Source organism: Crotalus tigris, unplaced genomic scaffold, assembly GCF_016545835.1.
Source record: "Crotalus tigris isolate CLP2741 ecotype Arizona unplaced genomic scaffold, ASM1654583v1 scf7180000024374.3283719, whole genome shotgun sequence".
NCBI classification, from domain to species: domain Eukaryota; kingdom Metazoa; phylum Chordata; class Lepidosauria; order Squamata; family Viperidae; genus Crotalus; species Crotalus tigris.
Genome location: NW_024100544.1, coordinates 1,019,118 through 1,043,745, shown reverse-complemented (window position 1 = coordinate 1,043,745; position 24,628 = coordinate 1,019,118). Strand labels below are relative to the sequence as shown.

The 24,628-nt window shown below is 38.0% G+C and overlaps 1 protein-coding gene across 11 annotated transcripts in view; it reads right to left on the bottom strand.

The window, feature by feature from the left end:
- The window catches only part of NCKAP5 (NCK associated protein 5), a 656,435-nt gene that overhangs the window by 592,166 nt on the left and 39,641 nt on the right, over positions 1-24,628 (bottom strand). The window lies entirely within an intron of this gene.

Below are 24,628 nucleotides of genomic sequence, written 5' to 3'. Positions count from 1 at the left end.
AAAAAAAATGTGGGTCTGTAATCCTTCATTCACGATGTAAATTGGAGTGGCGTTACTACTAGGTCTTTTTTTTTCTGAGTAAAAAGGGAGGAGAAACCTTTGGAAATGACAAAGCCAGCTATTCAGCTTGTGGTAGCTGATAAAACAAAAGAAAATATTGACCTTTCACTCCTCCTGGGTCTTCAGACTGGCTGGCTGTTTTTGTGTAAAACAAGGACAACATCTTCTAGTCTTCAAGAACTTAGTGTTTGCAGCCGTGCTCCACATTCTTGTCCCTAGGAATGTCTCCTCAAAGGAAGGCCTTAAGCTAAAGTCACACTAAATGTGCGCTTATTTCCCAGAAGCTGGCCTTTTCAAGTGAAGCCTTAGATCACTGAAAGAGAAACATGACAGAAGTGCTACTGTGTACACTAATATCTTTTCTGTGCTGAGAATGTAAACATGGGGAAGCTTCAGAGTAGGGAAAACTCAAGCAGGTTTATGAAGAAGAAAAAAAAAAAGATGATTCAACAAGCAAAGCGATGAAGAGGGCTTAAATAGGAGTTTAGATATTGGTATTTTGGGAGAACTGGTTTCAGAATTCTGACAGGGGTTCTGGTTGTTTCTCTGCAGGAGTTTCTCTCTCAAACCCCCAAGACCCCAACAGTTCAATTCTGAGCTACATATATTTTCTACTATTGAAATCCTGGTTTCCATACAGCTCCAAATTATACTTTCTAAGTTCAAACTATTCTTTAAGAAACAAGACGTTTTGCTTTGCAATAGATACACAAGAGAATTTCAGCCTCTAAGTCAGGGGTGTCCAATCTTGATAACTTTAAGATCTGTGGATTCTCCATGCTGCTGGGGAATTCTGGGACTTGAAGTCCACAAGTCTTAAGCCTTTATGTTCAGTCAAATATGATTTGTTGAAGCAACCCTGATACATCTGCAATATCTTCAGATTGTGTAAAAATATACCAGGTAACCAAGATGCATCCAATGACTTAGTATGCCTGATCATACTATGCATTGTTGTCCCATTCTCCCATACATTATTTATTTAAATATCAAATCTAGAAAATGCTCATCTCACTCACGGACTAGCAGTAGCATCTGTGGTAGCAGTTTTCTTTGGTTATTCGTAAATAGAATGGGATGACATTTGCAAGGAAATTAGATTTAGCAGGACATTAAACTCCTCAGAAATCAATGGAAGAATTTTCAAGTCATGCTTGAACATAAAATTTGATTTTAAAAATCATTGGCCATTTTAAGAAACAAGATAATATGGTCATATTGATGGCAGATCTCACCAAAGCTACTTAAGTTTGGTTTCAGGGAAACATGAAAGGAAATTCAAGAGGAATTATTCATCTTTGTGAAGGTGATGGAAGCTACTTTCAGAAAAATGAATTGTAGGGGGAAAAGTAAATTGTATTAATGTATCAAATTAGGGCTAGAGAAAGGTCAATTAATTTAAAAAATTTATAGGCCAGGGTTCAGCAGGCTAATGTAACTATACAAAACCACACCACAATAGTTTGGATTAAGAAACTGACTGTGCCTCATGTTGCAAATAGTCAAAATTAAACAACATTGGGGATGTATTCAGAAGAGTCCATTCAGTTTGGCCTTCTTCCATTCTTTCCCCTTAATAAAGCAAAATGCCTTGACATGTGAAAACAGCCAGGAGCAGCTATCAAAGCAGCTGCACTACCTGAAAAAAAAAAAGGCAGGGCTACTTTAATCATCCAGAGACATGTGCCTTATGTGTTCCTGTGCCCTTGTAAGCAATCTTCTACATATACATTAAAGATTTTTTCCAAATATACAAACTATTTGTAGTAAAGTAATATACTATATTTGAAACTCAAATACTTTGGCCACCTAATGAGAAGGAAGGACTCACCGGAGAAGAGCCTAATGCTGGAAAAGATTGAGGGCAATAGAAGAAGGGGACGACAGAGAAGGAGGTGGCTGGATGGAGTCACTGAAGCAGTAGGCGTGAATTTAAATGGACTCCAGAAGATGGTAGAAGACAGGAAGGCTTGAAGGAACATTGTCCATGGGGTCGCGATGGGTCAGACACAATTTCCCAACTAACAACAACAATATACTGTATATAATTTGTTTATTCTTTTTATAGCCCTGTAGCCCCTTTTTATCAGAGTGGAACTGGGACAACTGAACGAAGCTGAATGTTTTTTGCCTGATGCCTATGCAGAAGACATTTTCTCTTTGCACCCTGATAGAGAAACATCTGTCACTGCCTAGGATTGAACTCTCAACCTCCTGAGAGTGAGGCAAGCATCTTCACCTCTAGGCCATGTCGTTCAATAAACTCTATGTAAAGGACATATAAATGTCCTTGTATAATTCAATGTGTGGCTCACTGTGTGGCTAAGGATATATGTTTTGGTTCTTGGTAATGTTCATGAAACGTTTTCAAAATCAAATCTGCCATAAAAGTGATAAGTAATCCCAAAGGTATAAATAGATTTCAAATTATCCCACTACCTTGGCTCTCAATCCAGTCATCAGTTATGAACTCCGCTGAACTGAAACATTATTGCTCTGAGCAAATTCAGGCTCCTTTGATTGTAAAATAAACTAAAATAAGAGTTTTGATTCTTCTAATAAAAACTCATCTCTAATCGGTCAGTTGACCACAAATGTAAGGAGCTGATTTCTGATTGGATATGAAGGAAATGTGAGAACATCTTCACAAAATTTATTACAATGAACTTTTGTTTTGGGTTTATCCTGGTGCAAAATTTCACTTTACTCATCTCATGGCAGGTTGGCTTCGAAAGAAGAATATTTACTCTTCTGGAAAAGGAGGAAAGGTATCTATGATAAGGCAAACCAATAAAAGAGAAACAAGACAAAGCACATGTCTATAGCATGCATGTATTCCTGTCTAGCGGATCTATCTGAAATAGCCAAAATAAATAATTTTTTTTATCATGTGTCTAACTTACAAGTCCTAAGGATTAGGACCTAGGTAGTAGTAGAAACACAGAGGAGTATGGTCATTGTGAAATATTCCTCTCTGATAGATTACTATTATTTATTTACAAACCAATGGTTGCAAATTGTGTCCCAACTTATAGCATTCTAAGAAATGTGTATATCTCTGGGGGGAAAAAAGAATTTCAATCAAAACAGTTTAAGATCTTGTTAAAAAATGTTAGGCTCATCATGGCATTCTGGTGAGTCACCACAACCAGAACTACCTCAAGCATTTAACTTGAGAAAACTTTCCACTGCAGGAGATACATATCATTTAGCAGGCATCACAATCTATGGGGGGGGGAGCCTTTACACAATCATTTAAATTAGTGGTGTCCACTCTCATAATTGTGAGGACAAGAACTGAGGACTGTTAAGAGATGGAACGGATTTTGTGCAAGAAATTTTGGGCTTTGCCTTTTCACAAGATGTGTGTCTTAGAGCTTCTCCTACAGTTTTGAATACTTCTCGTGACAAAATATCAGGAAACTGTGCAGTCTGTTTTCAACAATCCTGGTCAGGAGGGCCTCTCGTGGCCACAAAAAGACTTGGGCAGTGTGCCTGTGCATGCATCACATTATAAACTCTTGTACATGATGAGAAGATATTTGCCCTGTATTGTGCGTATTGCATAGATCATTCTCTTTGGCTTGTTTTACATTCTGAGGCAATGTAGGGATGTTCATCAATATTCCCAAAAGCCAATGGATCAATAAACCATATACTGGCAGATTGTTCTATCTCCTCTGAGAGAAAAAGACACAACCATAACATCTGTCACCCCATTTCCTCCTCGTCTATAGAAGCTTTGTGCGATAGCCTCTAACAACAGAAGTCTTCTCCTGGTCGATTGGCATCAGCTGCTGCTACGACAACAACAAAAACTCCCATATTTTTCTTGAAAAGAGAATGGCAATAACTGAAAAAAGGGTTGAGTTAATGTCAAACAGCAGAAGATAGGATGGCTATATCAGTCCTCCTCATTAAGCGAATATGTGAAGATAAGGCTGCCAGCCCTTCGGCCTTTGTCTCCTGCCAGTTTGTAAAAGAAAGAAGAAGGTTGACATACTGTAGGTTCTTTCTTTGAGCTCTTATATTTTAAAATCCACAGACTAAACCTATCTATTTTGCATGAATGACTGGATAATACAGAGTTGTGACCAATGACTCTAAAGAACCCAAGCTAAGGCATTCAGGATGAGGCTGAAATTGTGTTGTTTTGTGTATCTATAAGGCAATAAATCAAAACTCAGAAGCCAGTTTGGTGTGGTAACCTAGAGCTAAGGCTGAGGCTGACCTAGAAACTAGGTGATTGTGAGTTCTAGTCCCACTTTAGGCATGAAAGCTGGCTGGATGACTTTGGCTAATACCTCTGTCTCAGCTCAACCCATCTCACAGGATTGTTGTTGTGGGGAAAATAGGAAGAGGAAGGGAAGGAGTATTAGGTATGTTCACCACCTTGAGTTACTTATAAAGTAATAAGGGTGGGATAAAAATCCAATACATAAATACATAAAAACAAATCAATAGAATGCAATAGAATGATTGCATGGGGTGATTTTGGGCTAGTGATCCTAGTGTATTTTACAGAGTTGTTGCTGCATAAAATTATGCTGCAGGTATAAAATCACACACACATACACACACACACACACACACACACAGAGAGAGAGAGAGAGAGAGAGAGAGAGAGAGAGAGAGAGAGAGAGAGAAACACATACATTTGTTCTCTGATAATTTTCCTTAAATTCTTAAAGAAAAGATGAGATAAAAATGCAATAAATATATACATGAATGACCCTGCAGTATAGAGAAGAAATATTGCAGAAACCATCCTTCACAAATGCTTCCATTAATGTCAACCAAGTATGTTGGACATAAGAGTGTAAATAGCTCCATCCAACTCTATAGTTCTCTGAACTGATATCACAAAGAATTGCGGACTGCCTTTCATGTATAACTTCCACTTCATATAAATTTACATCAAGTAAGTTATTTTCCCTGTCACTGAGCATATAAAACCAGTCAGCATTTACATCCATTTTCATTCAGCTGGAAAAGCAATTCCCAAGTATCTGCCACTGTTTTCATCTGCATATGGTTATTTAATTGATTGGCTACTTCAATGCAAAGGACAAAAAATATTATCATTAGATGAACAAGTATTGCTGAGTGATACACAAAGTACCCAAATAGTGCCAAGCTAGGACTGTGGGAGACTTAAGAGTATAGATGTGTGTGATTGTGGACTTTGAGGACTAAATATCATAGAAATTTGCACACTTGTTTGCAAAGCCTGGTCAGGTACAAACATGGACGTCAATGTGAAAAAGAGTCTTTAGCTAATCAGTAAGGGCTAATCAGTAAAATTGGTAGCAAATCATAGGTGGTATCAACAGTACTTTTTTTTTGAAAAAAAAAAAGGTGCCAGAACTCACACATGTCATACAACCTGCCTTGCCTACCCTACAAGGTTCCATCCAAAAAATGTGCCAGGGTGTTCTATGACAAAAAAAAGCCCTGGGTATTAATATATTTCTAGGAACCCTGCTGCTTAAAAAACTATGAAATCATATATTTTGGGGGATGGCTCCTTCTTGATGAATAGCAGAATAAGAGAGTTGGAAGGGACTTGGAGGTCTTCTAGTACAACCCCCTGTGCAAGCAGAAACCCTATACCATTTCAGATAAATGGTTGTCCAACCTGTTCTTAAAAATTTTCAGCATTGGAGCACCCAAATCTTCTGGAGCAACTCCTTCCATGGATTAATTAGAAAATTTCTTCTTAGTATTAGGTTAGATCTCCCCTTGATTAGTTTCCATCCATTGCTTCTTGTTCTGCCTTCAGGTGCTTTGGAGAATAGGTGACTCCCTGTTCTTTCTGACCCCCCTTAGATATTGGAATACTGCTATCATGTCACTCCTATTCCTTGTTTTCATTAGACTAGACATATCCAATTCCTGCAACCATTCTTCATACATTTTAGCCTTCAGTCCCCTAATCATTTTTGTTGCTCTTCTCTGCACTCTTTGTAGTGTCTCAATATCCTTTTTATATCATTATGACCAAAACTAGATACAATATTCTAAGTGTAATATTACCAAGAATGATAAAGTGGTACTAACAGTTCACATGATCTTGATTCCATTCTTCTGTTAATGCAGCCTAGGACTGTGTTGGCTTTTTTGGCAGCTGCAGCACACTTAAGTGATTGTCCACTAAGACTCCAAGATCCCTCTCACAGTTACTACTATTGAGCTAGGTACCACCTATTCTATACCTGTGCATTTGTTTTTTCTTGTAGAATATTATTTTTCCCACCACTGATTTTCTTTTTCTTAGATAGGGCTCTGTGTTCAAGTCTGTCAAGATCCTTCTGTATCTTGAGCCAATCTTCTGGAGTATTGGCTACTCCTGCCAGCTTGGTGTCTGCAAATCTGCAAATTTGAAGATGTTTAGGTAGCTTAAAAAGACCTGGCTATTTCCTCTGGTTTTGGAGACAGGATGAAGGTTGAGCCTTTGGATGATTTGGCTGCATTCTTTTTGTTTCATTTATATATTTCAAATATTTATATGGTTGTATTCAGGCCACACACAATTTTTTCTTATATTTTAATTGTAAGCTTTTCAGAGTTGGGAGTTGAGGTTATCTGAATTGTATGTATGTATACATAAATAAAGGCTTCAATAAATCAGAACATTTATCCTTGTTGCTAAATCTTCCTGCCATCCTGAGATTTCCTATCTATTTATGTTCCTACTGTAAAGCCTTATATTGGCAAAGTGGGAAGCAAATGCTAGGTAAGGCTTTCTAAGCCAGGATAACTGTTGGAGGCTTTGACTGTCTTAATTACAGTATTATCCCTATATCTCCACTATATATCTCTCATAAAATATGAGTGGATGTTGGACAGAAACTAAGAAATATTCAAAGTTAGCTGACTACCCTTAGGTTATTTTAAGTGTAATGCATATAGCATAAATGTGGCTGTTATACTACAGTCCCAAACGTATTGGGTTACAAGTGAATATTTACAAAACTCTAACAACTGGCATGGCTAGTGCTTGGTACCCAACCCAATTGATTCATATGCAATATTCATATCCTGCTGCTTAACAAATGTGTTAGTCAACAGGTTTTTACAACCTGTTATTTTGAAAACAATAGTCCCAGTATAATTACAAGAAATCAAGTTGAGCAAGGGCTGTCCTAATATAAATCCTAGGTACACAGCACCATCTGGTATAATATAGAGTTGGATTGCATTGCACTACAGTCAAAATGTCTTCAACATTAGTTAAATGTTGCTAAACACACAAAAATGACTGCACTATTCAAGCAATGTTCATCCTGGCCTGGTGTCCATTATAGCTCTTTTTCTTAAGTACTTCCAACATTATCCTCACTCCCAAAGTAATGAGTAGTGAATTCAACATGGGCAGCATTCAAAGATGAGACAGAATTGGCTGAATTGATGAGACCAGTATAAGCTCAGTGAGGTACAATGTAGCCCAGTTCAAAGGTCTTACCATCAAAACTGACATCAGCCAGATCATAAAACAAGTCAAAGAAGTAGTGCAAGATTATAAGATGAGGAGAGACCCGGCCCATAGGATCTCCAAGAGTCGGACATGATTAAATGGATAACTTCTACTTCTTCTTCTTCTTCTCCTCCTCCTCCTCCTCCTCCTCCTCCTCCTCCTCCTTCTTCTTCTTCTTCATCATCATCATCATCATCATCGGCTTACTCAGATATAATCCTGGCTGATATTATTTGAGAATTCCATTGAGTTTCACTGATTTGAAAATAAAATGGAGAAGGAAAACATCCCTTGAGTCAAGCTCAGTTCCTGGTGACCACATTTATGCAGGTTGTTGGCAACATGACAAGAATAATTTTGGGATTTCTCAAAACTTTTTAGTCTAAACAAAACTCCTGGAATTCTCAGATGGTGACCAGTTCAGTCCTAAACAGGACTGATTCCAGCTTAGCTTTCAAAATCCACAGACCACCACCTGTTGTGATGAAGTGAAAATAGATCTCCAGGGAGTATGCTAGCTATATGTAGAGCTCATAAGCAGAAGGAGCTACTCTCATCAATAATCTGACTCTTGATAACACTTGGGTGACAATTGCAAGATATGAAAACCAATGCAAGCTTAGAACATGGATGTTCTACTTGTGGCTTGTGGCTTTCATCTAGCAGAATAACAGAATAACAGAGTTGGAAGGGACCTAGTCCAATTTCAAGCAGGAGCCTCTATGTACCATTTCAAACAAAAGGCTGTCCAGTCTCTTTTTAAAAGTTTCCAGTGATGAAGCACCCACAACTTCTGAAGGCAAGCTGTTCCACTGATTTATTGTTCTCACTGTCAGAATTTTTTTTCTTAGTTCTAAGTTGCTTCTCTCCTTGGTTAGTTTCCAACCATTGCTTTTTGTCTTGCCTTCTGGTGCTTAGGAAAATAAGTTATGTTTTTGGTTTTGGTTTTTTTGCATTCGTGTCAGAAGCACCGAGGTGCTTCTGGGTGGAAAGGATTAGCCGGTGATAATCACCATTGCCCTGGGGATGCCCATTTGGGGGCTCCTTTCATGCCCTGGCATGAACTGGAATAAAGGACGAGAGATCAACCTCACCCCATGGTAGCATTCAGGTCTCAAACATGAGCTCACTAACTTCCTGCACAGCATCCCAACCAATCGAGGCACTGCACTGCTGGAAAATAGGCTGACCTCTCTTCTTTGTACATCAGCAATCCAGCTCATGATGGGTAAATTGCTGCATTTTTGTGATCCATGGTATGATGTATATAATGTGGCACTTGAAAGAAAAAAAAAGCTTTTCCCAAAACAAAAACCCTTCAAGGGTTCCCTTTGCTCATCACAAATACATTTCATTGTGCTACTTCTATACAGGGCTCTTTTTCTCATAGAACACCCAGAACGGAGTTCCGGCACCTTTTTGGGATGGAACCTTGTAGGGCAGGCAGACATCGAGAGCAATCAGTGTAGCTTATAGAAAATAAGGAGTTTATTTCATCTTGACAAATTAATACTTGGTATCCTTCTGAATATACAGTATAAAACAAATGGGGATAATATGAATTAGGCTGGGAGCGACCTGATGTATTCTAGAGAAATAATTGTATAGTGACCAAGAGGAAAAAAAAAGAGACTTTCCCTCTGTTCTGTCTAAATTGATCCAATGGAAGCTGTGTTGAAAATAAAGTTCACAAAATTATCATTTTCTGCCTTTGCCATCTTTGAGAAGAAAGATTAATTTCCCAAACTGCAATTTTTTTAATTAAAAAAGAGCAACCAAAAACAGAATCAGTCAGTTCTGTTTATGAAGAAGGAAATTTCTTTCTGCTGTGTTTCAGTGTTGTTGAATGTTTGTTAAATAATAGCTACAAAATATTGACTAAAGGTGATAGAAATTCTGCTTATATATATCGAATCACAGTACAGTCACTGTGTGCTTTAATGCTTTACTGTTTAATTGTAACAGGAAACAGGAAACTCTACTTAGAACAAAATACATATATACTATAGATCCAAAATTGTAAGTACTGTCATCTACTGGCTGAATACTACTGTAGTTGTTGCACAAAAGTACATTCCAACAATGAATTCCAACAAAAGGATGAGAAAAAGATGGGTATTAAGGTAAATCCCTTCCCTGTAAAAAGGCTGATACTCTTCTCAGTCCACTGTAAAGGTAAAAATTTAGCATGGGAAAACCTATCTTCTAACAAGCAAGCTATTCATTTTGCTATTCACTCCTTAATTCAAAATTGAATTGATGTGCATAGTAACCCTTTAACCCAGGGGTAGTCAACCTTGGCTCTTTTATGACTCGTGGACTTCAACTCCCAGAATTCCTGAGCCAACTGGCTCAGGAATTCTGGGAGTTGAAGTCCACGAGTCTTAAAAGAGCCAAGGTTGACTACCCCTGCTTTAACCTATCCCAAGATGTACATTATGTGAGATTTTGGAATTAGTGTAGGCATCATGACAGAAATGTTTGTTCAAATTAATTCAGTGAGTTTTTCACTTCCACTGATTTTGGGAAAGTCTTCCTCACTTCCTATTCCAAGGCATATTATAATTGTGGCTGTGATAGTGTTTAAATAAAAAAAAAAAGGTTGAGTTTTATAATACTCAAGATTTACCCAAGAAATCCTCCTTAGATCAATGATACTCATTTTATTCTGCATTTAAGCTTGCAATCTAAGTGGCTCCTGTTTGTTGCAGAAATGGTTTATGCTATTTTCATTTTCTAGTCCCCATGGATATCCTGAAAACATATAATAGGCACTAGTGGCTGAATTTAAGAATTATTTTTCCTCCAATTACTAGTTCTGAAGACTTTATAAAATAAGGAAAATTATTTTGTGTCTCTATGAAACAGACAATGGGTGTTATAGTTTGGATAAATGTAGTGTAAGAAACAACCTCTTCATTATATTTTTATTTTTATAATTACATTGTACCCTTTCTTTTTTTACCGATGGGTGCTGAAAAGTGGATGCAATCTGCCATGTTATTGTCTAGATGTTTTCTCTGCTGCAGACCTTGAACATTTTCCCTGAACTCTTTAAAAAAAATCCCTTTTGTATTCTTGACACAACTGAAGTGCACTGCGTAGTTTTGCCAGTTAGTTATCTGAGCCTAGAGATGCAACCTCATACCATGTAATAAACTCCTCAGCAAGATTAGAAGCATCAAAAGAAAGCTGCAATTCAAAGCAAGAAACACAGGGCTTATTATATTAGTTGCAATAAAATTTCCAGATTGGCAACATTCTTCACTATTTTTATCTCCCTTGCAGTAAACAGAGTTTAGAAATTAAAGCTGGATGGAACAGTTTATTATCTAGTTTGCAAAGACACACTTTGAATATTGGGAAGAAGAGAAATGATTGTCATAGGAGGTCTGAAAAAAATCCAAGTGATCATCAGATGGTGAACATTAGGGTATTCTACCTTTTTTGTGTTGAGGGAATTAGAGGGTAACTAAAAGGGTCATCTTAAACCTCACAGAACCTTGAACCCCCACGCCCAGCCATGGAGTCTGGTCCTGCCCACTTGTCAAAAAAACCTTTGTCATGCCTTCTCTTGATGTAGCCCTAAAAAGTTGTGGTACCTGTACAATACAGCATCCCATCCCTTCATAATTCCTTTCCTTATGGATTGCAGTATATAGAACCAACATATGCAAATAAACTATCATGCCTTTCCCTTTCAGGGTGGGCAGTTTAACCAGAATAAAGAAAAGGGGCAGAAAGTGATTTATTTACCTGTTTGTTTGTTTGTTTGTTTGTTTGTTTGTTTAACACATGTCTATCTCTCCCTAGTTCTTGGAAGCTTACCTAGAATTTAAATGGGAGAACAATAAAAGCAACAATCAGCCCAACCCCACTATCAAGAAAATGAACAATGGCATTGCCACCTAAAGTTAGGAGAAAGCCCCTCTGAAGCAATTCTGTTTTCAACAATTTACACAAAATCACCCAGGAGGGGGATAGCCTGATTTCCATGGGAGTCCCTGAACGAACAAACCGCTTGCCATGCGTACACTCATCTTGTTCCAATTGGTTCACTGAATAGGGTTTTGTCTGCTTGTTTTTTTTTATCTTGGATTGCATTCAGTGTGTGCAATTTTCCCCTAAACCTATCTTGATTCTTCTGCCATCACTGGGCATTGCAATAAAACATGTAATTATCCCCATCCTATGGATTCTTATTTTCAGAATAACCTAAATTCCATGACCTGGGTGACCCCTTCTCTCCTAACAGGAGAGAGCCAAATCTTTTCTGGTGTAATTAATATGTTCCTCAGTTAGATTATATACAGATGTGCCATCTATTTTAAGTCAACCTGCAGAGATTTCATCATCATTACAAGAATATGCCTGAGAGATAATAGCAACCCAATAACTGGCCAGGTTAAATCTGGTGGTACTACAATTAACCACTGCATTACTGACTTTCCTCCCTTCTACTCAGATTGCAAATTATTGAAGAAGTAAAAGGGACAACAGCAATGGACCATTGCACCCTAAAGTCCTCCTTTAATGCCAAATCATTTGTTAATAAAGCATCTATTATCCAAGATTTAATCCTGGATAAAAGTACTGACCATATGGAGATGTGGTAGCACAATGGTTAGAATGTAGTATTTTAGGCTAACTCTGCTGATTACCAGCAGTTCAATCCTGACTGGCTTAAAGTTGAACATAGCCTTCCATCCTCCCGACGTCGGTAAAATGAGGATCCAGATTGTTGGGAGCAATAGGCTGACTGTAAACCACCTAGAGGGAGCTGTAAAACACTAAGTCTAAGTGCTATTGCTATAGCTATAGCTATATATGTATTACTGAGAAAAGAGAGGAAAGTTATTCATCCCTAGTTATTTCCACTTGGTTACTTTCTGATGTGACAAGCTAAATATGTCCTATTCCTGGAATTCCATCCCATTCATCAGAAGCTTCATCCAGTAGTCGGCCAATTGGGTGTCCTTGCTGCTATGTCCGGTTGAGTAGAAGAATGGTAGAGACACTGATAATGTACCCTTTACCCCAGTAAGTATCTGGTATGACCTATACAGATAAACCCTCAACTTATGACCCAAAAATTTCTGTTGCTAAGCAAAACACTTGTCAAGTGAATTTACCCCATTTTACAATCTTTCTTGCCACAGTTGTTAAGTGAAATACTGCAATTGTTTAGTTAGTAATGAAGTTGTTAAATGAATCTGACTTCCCCATTGACTTTGCCTGTCAGAAGGATGAAAAAGGTGATTATGTGATTCAGGGACACTGCAACCGTCATAAATATAAACCAGTTGTCAAGCGTCCAAATTTTGATCGCTTGATCACGGGGATGCTGCAACGATCATAAGTGTGAAAATGGTCATAAGTCCCTTTTTCAGTTCTGTTGTAACTACAGAAGAGTTGTAAGTCGAGGACTACCTGTAGTGTGGCAGTAATCTGTCCTAGACCTCTTGTTTTAGACAGCTTTGTCCATATTGAGGTTCTCCAGACAGAAATAGTTCAGGATTTCACAACTACCACAACAACCATGAACTTTCCCAATGAATATCTGGTTTCAGATTTGCAGCAGAGTTCAAGCTGGAAATTGGTTCAGCTGGAGTCAATGATTTGAAAATGGAATTGCTCTCTATAACACCCTTAATATAGACAAGTCACTTTTTCTTCAATGTTACACTGTAGAAGAAGATTCATTAACTTGCAGAGGTAGAAGATGAATTAAAAACATCTGATCCAACTGCCTAATACAACCAGATGGTTTCTTCAGTGGACTTAGGGAATTTTCTGTCTCATTTGTCAGTGAAACTGTTGAAGCTTTGGCCCATCTGCAGATGAGGGTGGTCTGGACAGGTGATGTAATTGCTCTTGAGCATTTCCTTCCCTCTAACAAAGCTAAATTAGCATCTTGGTTAAGGGTGTGATTAATGCCTCCTTCGTATTGTGCAATGTGTTCCCATGCACTTCTTTTATATGCACCATTTTTTTTTTTTTTTTTTGTACATTCAACTAATCATTTGGAACTGGAAGTTTGCTTGTGTTCTTGAAAGAAAATTTTTCACACACTTAATCTATTTACCATCATTATGAAACTGGTCCTTAGGGGAAATAAATGAAACAGTTCTTCTTTAAGGATGTTACAGATGTTGTCTTTGACAATGTAAATCTATGAAAATATTCAAATAACATTTCTCAATTTTTATCAAAGATGAATGTTGCTTTTGTGGCTAGTCATGATCTCCAATGAAGCATTTAGTCATAACCTGGAGTAGGGCTTCTGATTAGAAGCAGAAGCTTTCACTTCAATCTTTAATATTTCAAAGTAGGACTGAAAATTCTCTGCTCCAAAATTCTGGGGAGTTGCTGCAAATTAAAATCGAAAACTAAACTGGAGGGTCCAATGACCTGACTTGAGGCGAGAGCAGCTTTCTGTGTCCAGTAATTTTTCAAAAGCGCTAGATACCAGTGAAAATTACTCAGTAGAATTCTGATCAATGCCACTAGTATTCCCATTTCAACCTTTTGTAACAAGTATCCCTAAAAATATTTTTATAGATGTAACTTTCAGAAATATAAGGAAATCGTAATTTAAGAGACCCTTGGAAAGGAAGGGCATCCATTAAACAGAATGTCTGAATTTAAAAAAGTACTTTCCTGCATCTGGTTACTATGGAGACAGCCAGAAAGAGCAGATCATTGGGCCTGAGAGAATAGGCAAGAACTGGACAAGCTCTAAGCAGAGATCAAATGTAGGTACTGATGATGATGATGATGATGATGATGATGATGTGTCTTTTCAGATGAGTCTGACTCTTGGAGTTTCAAAGCATTGCTTTGTTGTTACAGATATAAATCCCATGAATGACCTTACCCAGAGGCTTTATGTGGACATTACATAGGATTGGGGAGAGCATTGAGAAAACCCATCAAGCAAGGACTACAGGCTAGACTTCTCCCCCTCACTCTCCGGCACTGACAACACTGACCGAAATCAGCTCCAAAGGAAGAAACAGAACTAGCACAACACAGGTCTGCCCATTCCTAACACTCAAAGCCAATCCAGAAAGATGCCATGATTGAAGGCATGGAGGGCCACTGAGAGGTCAGTAAAAGCCAGGCTAGTCACATTACTCTTAGTCCACTCCTGGGAAAAGAGGATCCCACAGGTCACCCACAAGCACAAACCCCACTGAAAGGGGTCCAGATGATCTTCTTCCTCCAGCATTCTTTGGAACTGCCATCTTCTCAACAGTCAACAAGTCTGGATAAAAAAAACTAGACAACCATTGTCTAGCATGATTGGATCTTTAAGCCAAGAATGACAGACAGTACAGGAATCTGTGCACTACCATTGCTTGTATACATTCATTCCTGATAGACCACCTTTTTTTAAAAAAAGAAAACTATAGCAGATTGCTTTTACATCCTTAAATATTATCCTTAGAGCAACTGATTCATGGAAGAAGAATGGTGTTTTCATGTCCAGCTTCAAGACACAAAAACACCTAAAATGAGCCTTTATTTTCTAAGATTTTATTATTATATATTTATTGTCAATATATGTTGACAGATAATGCTTCCAGTGCAAACATTTTTGTTCATAACTTCCTCGAAAAGCCACTTCTGGGAATCTATTTAGGTTTGCTTTCATTTCATTTCCTCAGTTTATTGTCTAATCAGTTTTGTAACATGAAGTTTATTTTGAGGTAAATGTTTAACAAATTGAATCCAATTCTCAGAAACCAAATCTGGACCTATCAATTTCTGAGTAAACCAGCCATACATCTGCTACAGAGGCACACATTAGGAATGTCCAGAGGTCATATCATCCTCTCAAGTGGCATTCTTTCTGTTAGATCAGTGCCTAAACTTCGTAGGATTTCTCCCTCCTTAAATAGTGTCATGGAATGAACATAAAGGAGAATGAATACCTCATCTTACACAGGGAGTCCTCATTTAACAATGATAATCCTGCCACTAAGCAACATGGTTGTAAAGTGTGATGTCATGTGATCACACTGACTTAATGATGGCAGTTTCAGCAGTCTCACTTGTCATTGTTAGGAGGTTGCAGTATTCCACAGTCATATCATCATTCTTTGCAATGTCCTGCCATTTACTATGTGTGAAGAAGCTAGCAACAAAGGTTGAAAATGTCAATCATATGACCATATCATGCTGCAACATTGTAATTGCAAGCTGGTTGCTAAGAGCTCGAATCAAATCACATGCCCATGGAGACATTGTGATGATTGAAACTATGAGGATGTGTCCTAAATCTCCTCATTCAGCATTGTGAAAACTTCAAACAGTTGTTAAATGAGTGGCTGTTCAATGAGGACTATCAGCAGGAAACAAACACGAACAAGCTCCCTATTAAATTTTCTTTAATGATACAATAAATAAAAAAGGAAGGAACCCAAATATCCCAAGAAATGTCAGAACCATAGATTCTGGACATCTCCAGAAAATAGAATAGAATAGAATAGAATAGAATAGAATAGAATAGAATAGAATAGAATAGAATAGAATAGAATAGAATAGAATAGAATATGCTGTTCTAAAGATACTTGATTTTGGAGTTTAAATTTAAATTGCATGCAAGGTAGTTTTATTCTGCCTCTGCACAGCAGGAAAATTTATGTTAATGATTTGAGGGACTACAGACACAGAAATGAGTTAAAACTTGGACCTTGAAATTAATACTCTTCCACAGAAGTAATTAGAGCTTCCCGTAATTGGATCATACTTTTCACCATGAGTGTTTTCTGTTATTATATTATGTATTATTGTACAGTGTATTCATTTTATGTATATTATATATCATTATATATTATTTCTATCCCACCATTCCGTCCAGAGGAAATTCATGAGGGATAACAATTTCAGAAAAGCATAAATCGTTAAAACTGATTAAAACACTTAAAATCAATTATACACAAACTCAAACAGGAAACCCCTGGCTGAAGAGGTCCTGCAACATAATAATGATATGCTTCTTATACCATGCACCAGTTACCAGCATTTTGTACCAACCAACCATCTTTTCACTACGTGCAAAACGCATTGCAGAAGTCCAGATGGGAAATCACCAACCGCAAAGTCCATCACTGTCTGACTGGCTCAGGAATCCAAAAAGCTAAAGAGCTTAATGAGTACTTCATAACCCCAGACCTACACTTTCAGGAAGAATGCAACCTCATTTACAAATAAGCTGAATCCTAACCCCGGAACCTATTTTTCTACTGATTATCAGCATTTCTCAGTTTTGGGGTTTTTGCTCTGAGATTTTATTTGATCTTGTTGACCTTGATACAGCCCATTTCTGAACTTAGAAATCAATCCTCAAATCCACTGCTTTCAGATTGGAAGGTAAGGAACAGTGGAATTGGGTGTCATCAGCATGTTGGTATCACCACAACACTCCACAGTATGGAAAGACTTTGCCCATAGTTTCAAGTATAAATTGTTTAGGGGACCATCTGGAGTCATGCAAGGCATCACAAGTACAAAAGCCTAGTATAGTAATCCCTATGCCCTTTCATGACATAGGTCAACAAACAGACCAGAACCATTGTAAAATGGTATCCTTGAGGCTTAGTCCAGGCAATATAAGTAGAACTGAAATCCATCAATAAGTCCAAGAAAACTGGTCATGCTTCCTCAAAGGCATAGGACCATGAGAATGTCCAAAATCTCCAATCACAGTTAAAAGCTCACTTGAAATGGGTTCAGATAAGCAGTGTCCATAGCTGTGCTGGAGGTGCCAAGCCCACAAGCTCCCTGTGAACACAGCTAATGACTGGTTGATCACTTAAGATCAACCAACAGTTTTTCAGCTTTTCTCAGGTCTTTGTAACAGTGATCTCAATACTCTCTCCTTTAAGTAAGGAGTGATGTATCCTTCATGAAAGGAACAATTAAATAATCTCTTTTAATCACAAAGCCACTCTTCCTTTTAATGTGCAAAGAGGAGCAAGGACTAAACCAGGCATAAACTGGCTGGCTCAGGAATTCTGGGAATTGAAGTCCACGAGTCATAAAAAAAAGCCAAGGTTGCCTATCCCTGGACTAAACCAACAGGTTCTTGCATTCATTTTGCCAGATTCCTTTTCCATACCTTTGAGGTCCATCCGCTGAAACATTTTTTTAAAAAACAGCAGGACAACTGATTGCCACAATTACATCATCATATTTTGTCCCAGCATTGGTGTCTAAATCCAATTAGATCAATTTCACCCACATAACTTGACACATAACCTTTCACCGCAAGCCATCAGTTCATGATCCCCATCGAGGCCAAGAATGAGGAGGACAAAACTGAATTGAGAGGCAAGAAAAGAAGATCAGGAAGTGCTTGAGTTTGTTTAAAGGCATTTTATACATTTTTCTGTCTGCATAAGTACTCCAGGACACACAACCTGTAACCACAGATCTCCACCAGATTTATTTTCATGATCCATAAGATTGCCTCTCGAGATGTGGGGACGATATAGCTGAATGTCAGAGGTGTGATATTTTCTTCTCAAATACAGTAAATAAGACTCCAAATGCAGATAGTCTTCAACTGACGACCACAATTGACCCCAAAATGCCCTTGGGTAGGCAAGATAGTTGTTAAGTGAGTTTTGTCCCATTGTACAACCTTTGTTGCCACTGTTGTTAAATAAATCACTGCAGTTGTTAAATTAGTAACATGGTGGTGAAGTGAATCTGGCTTCCCCATTGGCCCTGCTGCCCAGAGGGTCACAAAAGGTGATACCATGACTGAAACTGTCATAAATACATGCCAGTTGCCAAGCATCCAAATTTTAATCACATGACCTTGGGGATGCTGCCATGTATGAAAAACGTTCATAAGTCTTTTTTTCCCAGTGCTGTTGTAACTTCTAATGGACTCTAAATGAATGGTTGTATGTTGAGAACTACCTATACAAGTATTAAGCATATGATAGGCATAACCCATCTATTTTTAACCAAAGAGAAACATACACAAGGATAAAATCAACCTTTTATTCTCCCCCCTCCTTCTGTAATGTCAGCCAGCCTGCCAACCACCTCTAGAAACCCACCAAAGCCAAGTTATTTTTAAAAGACAAATTACAGCTTGGAGACAAAAAAATATGTGCCAAACTCAGCACGGGTTTATTATACTAAATTATGAAAGAATGCCTCTAGCATCTTGGCCAATGGTGCTAATTTGAGCTCTGGCCCAGAAAGTCACATTTTGGGGCTTCTATGCATTATGCAGCCTTTCCACTAGGTTATAGTACACGCTGTGATAATTATAGGAATAGTTAATGGAGAAATGGTAGAATTTCCGGACGCCAATGATATAAATTATTAATTTCCAGTATATTTCTGGACTATAAATGAATTAGCTCCATCTGGAGCACAATAAATCTACTAAGGCTTGTGTCTATATCCTGGGGATACATATTTTTAAAAAAATCAACTTGCCAAGAGACATAGTTTGATATATAAAAGGTATGTAGCTATGCAATGCAAACAATAAACATTGACATGCAACATCAGCAAATATACATTTGCAAATACTTATCACTGCTTTTGAAAGATAAAACCGTCACTCAGGGGTTTTTCAAATATCAAGGCTGTAGCCAGGAAAAGACATGGCAATTAGTTCATTTAATGACCTAATCTGAATATAACTTGTCTTTTCAAAATGCAGCTCCATATGAATAAAATATACAGCACATAACTCAAATCCTATAAGAAGCAAATGTCTCCATTTTGGGTTGCACAATTTGTGCATAACAGTCAATAAATCTAATTTATTTTTGGGATGTCCCACACCTATAAGAGAAGCATTTTCTGAAATGAAGATTTAAATGGATTTGGCTTTTACAAAGGGTCATACTTTCAAGCCATTTTAGACATTTAGATGTTTTATATTTTGGAGCTTTATTTATTTAGCCCAATCTATTGATCTGGAAAATATCTGGCATGTCCTCCTCCCCCCCCAAAAAAAATCCAGAACATCATTGGACTCTTTTTACTGAAAGGTTAAATGTACAAGTAGTCCTTGATTTACAATTGAGCCCAAAATTTCTATTGCTAAGACAGACATTTGTAAAGTGAGTTTTGGCCCATTCTATGACCTTTCTTGCCACAGTTGTTAAGTGAATCACTGCAGTGGTTAAGTTAGTAACATGGTTGTTAGGGGAACCATGGAGTTTTAGCTTTACCATAGAGTTTGCTCTGAACTAGGCTAGACTGGGATGAATGCTACAAAATCTTCCCACATTAGCCTTGTGGTCAGGCAGCCGAGATATGAACCAACCTTCCCAGTAGAATCCAGGACCAAAATCAATGAATCAGAATGTTCAGAGAAGAATGTCTTCCGATAATCAATACTGGCGCTCTCTGAGCTTGGTTGTTTTCTTGCAGACATTTCATTACCCAAACTAAAGCACTGATGATGTTACCTAGTTTTTGTAATGAAATGTCTGCAAGAAAACAATCAACCTCGGAGAGCACAAAGGTCCTCCAGTTGAACCCTGAGTTATAAATATGGATCTTGCTGCCACAAGAAATAGCAATTTTCACCAACTCAGAAAAACTATATAAGAATTAGACAGATTTTCAGTGGTTAGTGGTTCTCGCCACCTAACTTCTCAATCATTATTAGCAAGCTATGGAGGACATTGTAGAAGAGAATCCTGTACTTGCTTTCGTCACTTTACTCTCATGGAGTCATGACTGTGTCCCCAGAATGAGAATCAAGCTACAGGCATACAAGCTACAGTTAGAACAATTAATCAGTGGTACAACCTGCCTCCAGAAGTTGTGAATGCTCCAACACTGGAAGTTTTTAAGAAGAAATTGGACAAGCATTTGTCTGAAATGGTAAAGGTTCTCCTGCTTGAGCAGGGCGCTGGACTAGAAGACCTCCAGCTCTATTCTATTTTATTCTATTCATAATGCCAATAAATTCTCCTGTTCCCAGCCATCCCCAAGTTTATTTCTGTCCTCTCCCATCAACCAGCTGTTGGAAAAACATCTACCAATTATCTGCTATTTACTCCTTTATCAAAATTTGCTCTATGTGTTTGTTTTCAATCAAAAGTGTGCAAAAAGAGCTTGGCTATGGGGTGTCAGCTGACAAAGGGACTCCTTTTTGACATGGTTAACGTGTTTAAAAAGCAGCCCAAGTGGGCAATATGGTAAAAGATTCACCTCAAGTACAAGTAATCTTTGACTTATGACTACAACTGAGCCCAAAATTTCTGTGGCTAAGTGAGACAGTTGTTCACTGAGTTTTGCCCCACTTTATGACCTTTCTTGCCACAGTTTTTAAACTGTGTGGTTGCTGTAGTTGCTAAGTAGGTTACATGGTTATTAAGTGAATCTGGCTTCCCCATTGCTTTTGCTTATTGGATGGTCACAAATGGGACACTGAAACTATCATAAATGTGAGCTAGTTGCTAAGTATCTGAATTTTGTTCATGTGACCATGGAGATGCTGCAACGGTTGTAAGTATGAAAAACGTCCACAAATAGCAATAGCACTTAGACTGATATACTGATCCATAATGCTTTACAGCCCTCTTTAAGCAGTTTTGCCCCCAACAATCTGGGTCCTCCTTCTATTCACCTCGGAAGGATAGAAGGCTGAGTCAACCTTGAGCTGGTCAGGATCGAACTGCTGGCAGTCGGCAGACTTTGCCTGCAATGCTGCATTCTAAGTCATTTTTTTCCAGTGCCATTGTAACTTCAAATGGTCCCTAAATGAATGGTTGTAAGTTGAGGACTACCTGTAACACCAACAACTGTAAAGGATCCCACAATGCTTTTATTAGTTCTAATGTGGGCAAGGTTAGGGTGAGTCACCCTGATGAGCCTTTAGATCAGGGGTAGTCAACCTTGACTCTTTTATGACTCGTGGACAGCTTAACTGGCTCAGGAATTCTGGGAGTTGAAGTCCACGAGTCATAAAAGAGCCAAGGTTGACTACCCCTGCTTTAGATTATATACACCTTATATAGAATGTTGATCAAACACACGGTGAGCATCACATATATTAAGAGGACTTGTTTTACAACAGATAGAGACTTGTTTTACAACAGATAAGAATTCAAGTTAATAAAAAAGGAGAGCTGGGCATATTTGTATGAAGCCTCTACTGACAGATTCTTTAAACTGTAACTTAGAAGCTTAGCTCTATGAGAGGTGCCAAGTCTCTGATTGCCATTCTAACATGCTGACTTTATTGATCACTGCAAGAGGAAAGAGATATGAGGGCAAAATCAGTTATCTTTGAATCTGCTTCTCTACAAAAGATACACTGTAAGCAAATCCTTCTAAAAATCAGTTCTTCACCGGCCACCGAGTCACAGAAACAATAGACAGAAAGTTTGTTTCACCATGCAGCTGCCCCTTCAGCATCACTTCTGGCCCAGTGGTAGGATTCAAATATGTGAGCAACTGGTTCTCTGTGTGGATGCCACTTCTGGAAGTCCATTCTGGGCCTGGGCAACAAAAAATTAGCTACCGGTTCTGCCGAAGTGGTGCGAACTGGCTGAATCCCACCACTGTTCTGGCCCCTCCCTCCTCTGACTCTGAAGTCCAGGGATAGAGGAAGTGTATCTGCACCAAAATGGCCAAATGGTGGTTAGTTGACTGGACCGCTGACAGAAATGTTGATGAAGAATATCAGATTGTTTCAACAGCAAAACGACTGGCAGAAGTAGGGGGCAAAATACATCTAAGGCAGCGAAGTCATGAGAACATAACAGGGGAAAAAAGAGATTGTCCGGGCAGATGCAAAGAAGGAAAGAGTCATAGGTCAAATTAGGTTCACTGTTATCAAATATATATTCTGCTAGTGAAGATTCATCCATAAAAGAGAATATATGATCTTCAAAATTCCAGATGGCCCTGAAATACAGTACATGTAGCAATTAAGCTATTGAATTTGAAATTTCTCTTTCTCCCATAATAAGGCATAAGGTATCTCCCATTGCAAAGATGATAGACAGGGCCCACGGAATTTAAAATATGGTGACAAATGTTTTACATACCCTTTAAATTCCAAGTTTTAAATCTATCTTTTTATAAATTATTCAAGGCAGCCAACATACTAATAATCCTTCCTCCTCCTATTTTTCCTCACAACAACCCTGTAAGGTGGGTTGGGCTGAGAGAGAGTGACTGGCCCAAGGTCAGCCAGCTGGCTTTCATGGCTAAGGTGGGACTAAACCATGTGAAAATCATTCTCATCATGTATTACAGGAAACAGAAAAATAACGAGTAAATAAACTGATACACTAAAATACCTTGAGTGTTCTCTATCTTGCCATACATTGGGTAGCAGAGAAAACATTTAATATGCATTTTATATACACATGCACACCCACATACCCTACCCTAAGTTAAGTTCCTGTCATGATAATTAAATCATAATTCTATGAAAGGCAATTTAGATTAGTTTTCAAATGATGGATGATTTCAAGGATATATTTGGTTACTTGGAACTATTTATTGTAAACACATTCTTCCAGCTGAGCACATATAATGGAACACAACACCAGAAACTGACAATATAGATCAAACCATCAAGTCATTACTTGGCATGTACAGGCTTGTGCACTATAAGCATTTGGCAGTTTATCTCTGCCAAAATTCAGGGCCTCCTTATTCAGCAATTAGTAAAAATATTCTCATGCACCCAAATTTTCCCCTGTGGCTCATAATAACTATATTTTAGGTACAGACATCCTTGATCAGCTTTTATCTGTCAAGAAGGATAAACTTAAAAGACAATAGCACTCACTGGTTGGAGGGTGTGTGTGTGCATGAATTATATACATAGGTCTAAACATTAAACAGATATACAATAGACACCCACAGGTCTACTAATCTGAACTATTTATCAAACTCTAAAGACAGGAAGCAGTGACAGGTTTTCTTGAACCAACCCAACAGTCAAAAACTAGAAGCAGTTGGAGCCTGATTTTATATTATAAAATACGTTTTGAGAAAGACATGAAAAAATAATAATGCTGTGCATGCAAATCAATGTGTAGGAATATCTGCCAAAGAATGCATAGTCAAGATTAAAAGATGTATACAGTATTCAACTTCCAGTGTAGAGGATTTGAGAAGATGGGTGGAATCCACAGATGATGAAGTTGTCATTATTGTGTCCTACAAGTTCTTCTGGAAATGCAATTGGAAGACATCACGTAGGCTTGTTTGATGAGATGTTAGGGTTGACTTTATGCAAGAGGTTGCATAATATTTCCTGCAAACATACTCCCTAAGATGCATCAATTACTTTCTTAAACAGATTTCCCAATTGGCCGCAGTAAGGTATATTACCAGATTTCAGTTCTCTTTTGTATGCAAATCTCTTGTATTAAGTCTGAAAACGCTCTTCCCCTAACAAGAAATTTCTGCTACACAATGATATTGATATGATATCCATTCTGATATGGAATTCATTTGTATGTACAATATATGCCTACAGTATGCATACTTCCTTGATTTATAACCTGATTTTTTTCAAGAAATTCTATTTATTTCTCCTCACAATTATCACTTTGTGAGCTGGAAATATTAGCCTTATGAAGCAGTCTAGACAAGCACAGGAATACTAGCTGTATTTTCATTGCAAGATTATATTAATTGAATCTGGCAAGTCTGAAACCACCCCTGCTGTCACTTATTTTCCCCAAAACTAGGAAGGGTCCTTCCTGAGATACAGATAATCCTTGACATACAACCACAACTGAGCCCCAAATTTCTGTTGTTAAGCGAGACAATGGTTAAATGAGTCTTGCTCCATTTTACAACCTTTTTTGACATAATTGCTAAGTGAATCACTGCAGTTGTTACGTTAGTAACAACCACGGTTGTTAAATGAATCTGGCTTCCCCACTGACAGAAGGTCACAAAAGGTGATCACATGACCCCAAGACACTGTAACTGTCATAAATACATGCCATTTGCCAAGCATCTGAATTTTGATCACATGACCATGAGGATGCAGCAATGGTCATAAATGTGAAAAACAATCATGTCACTTTTTTCAGTGCCGTTGTAACTTCAAACGGTCACTAAATG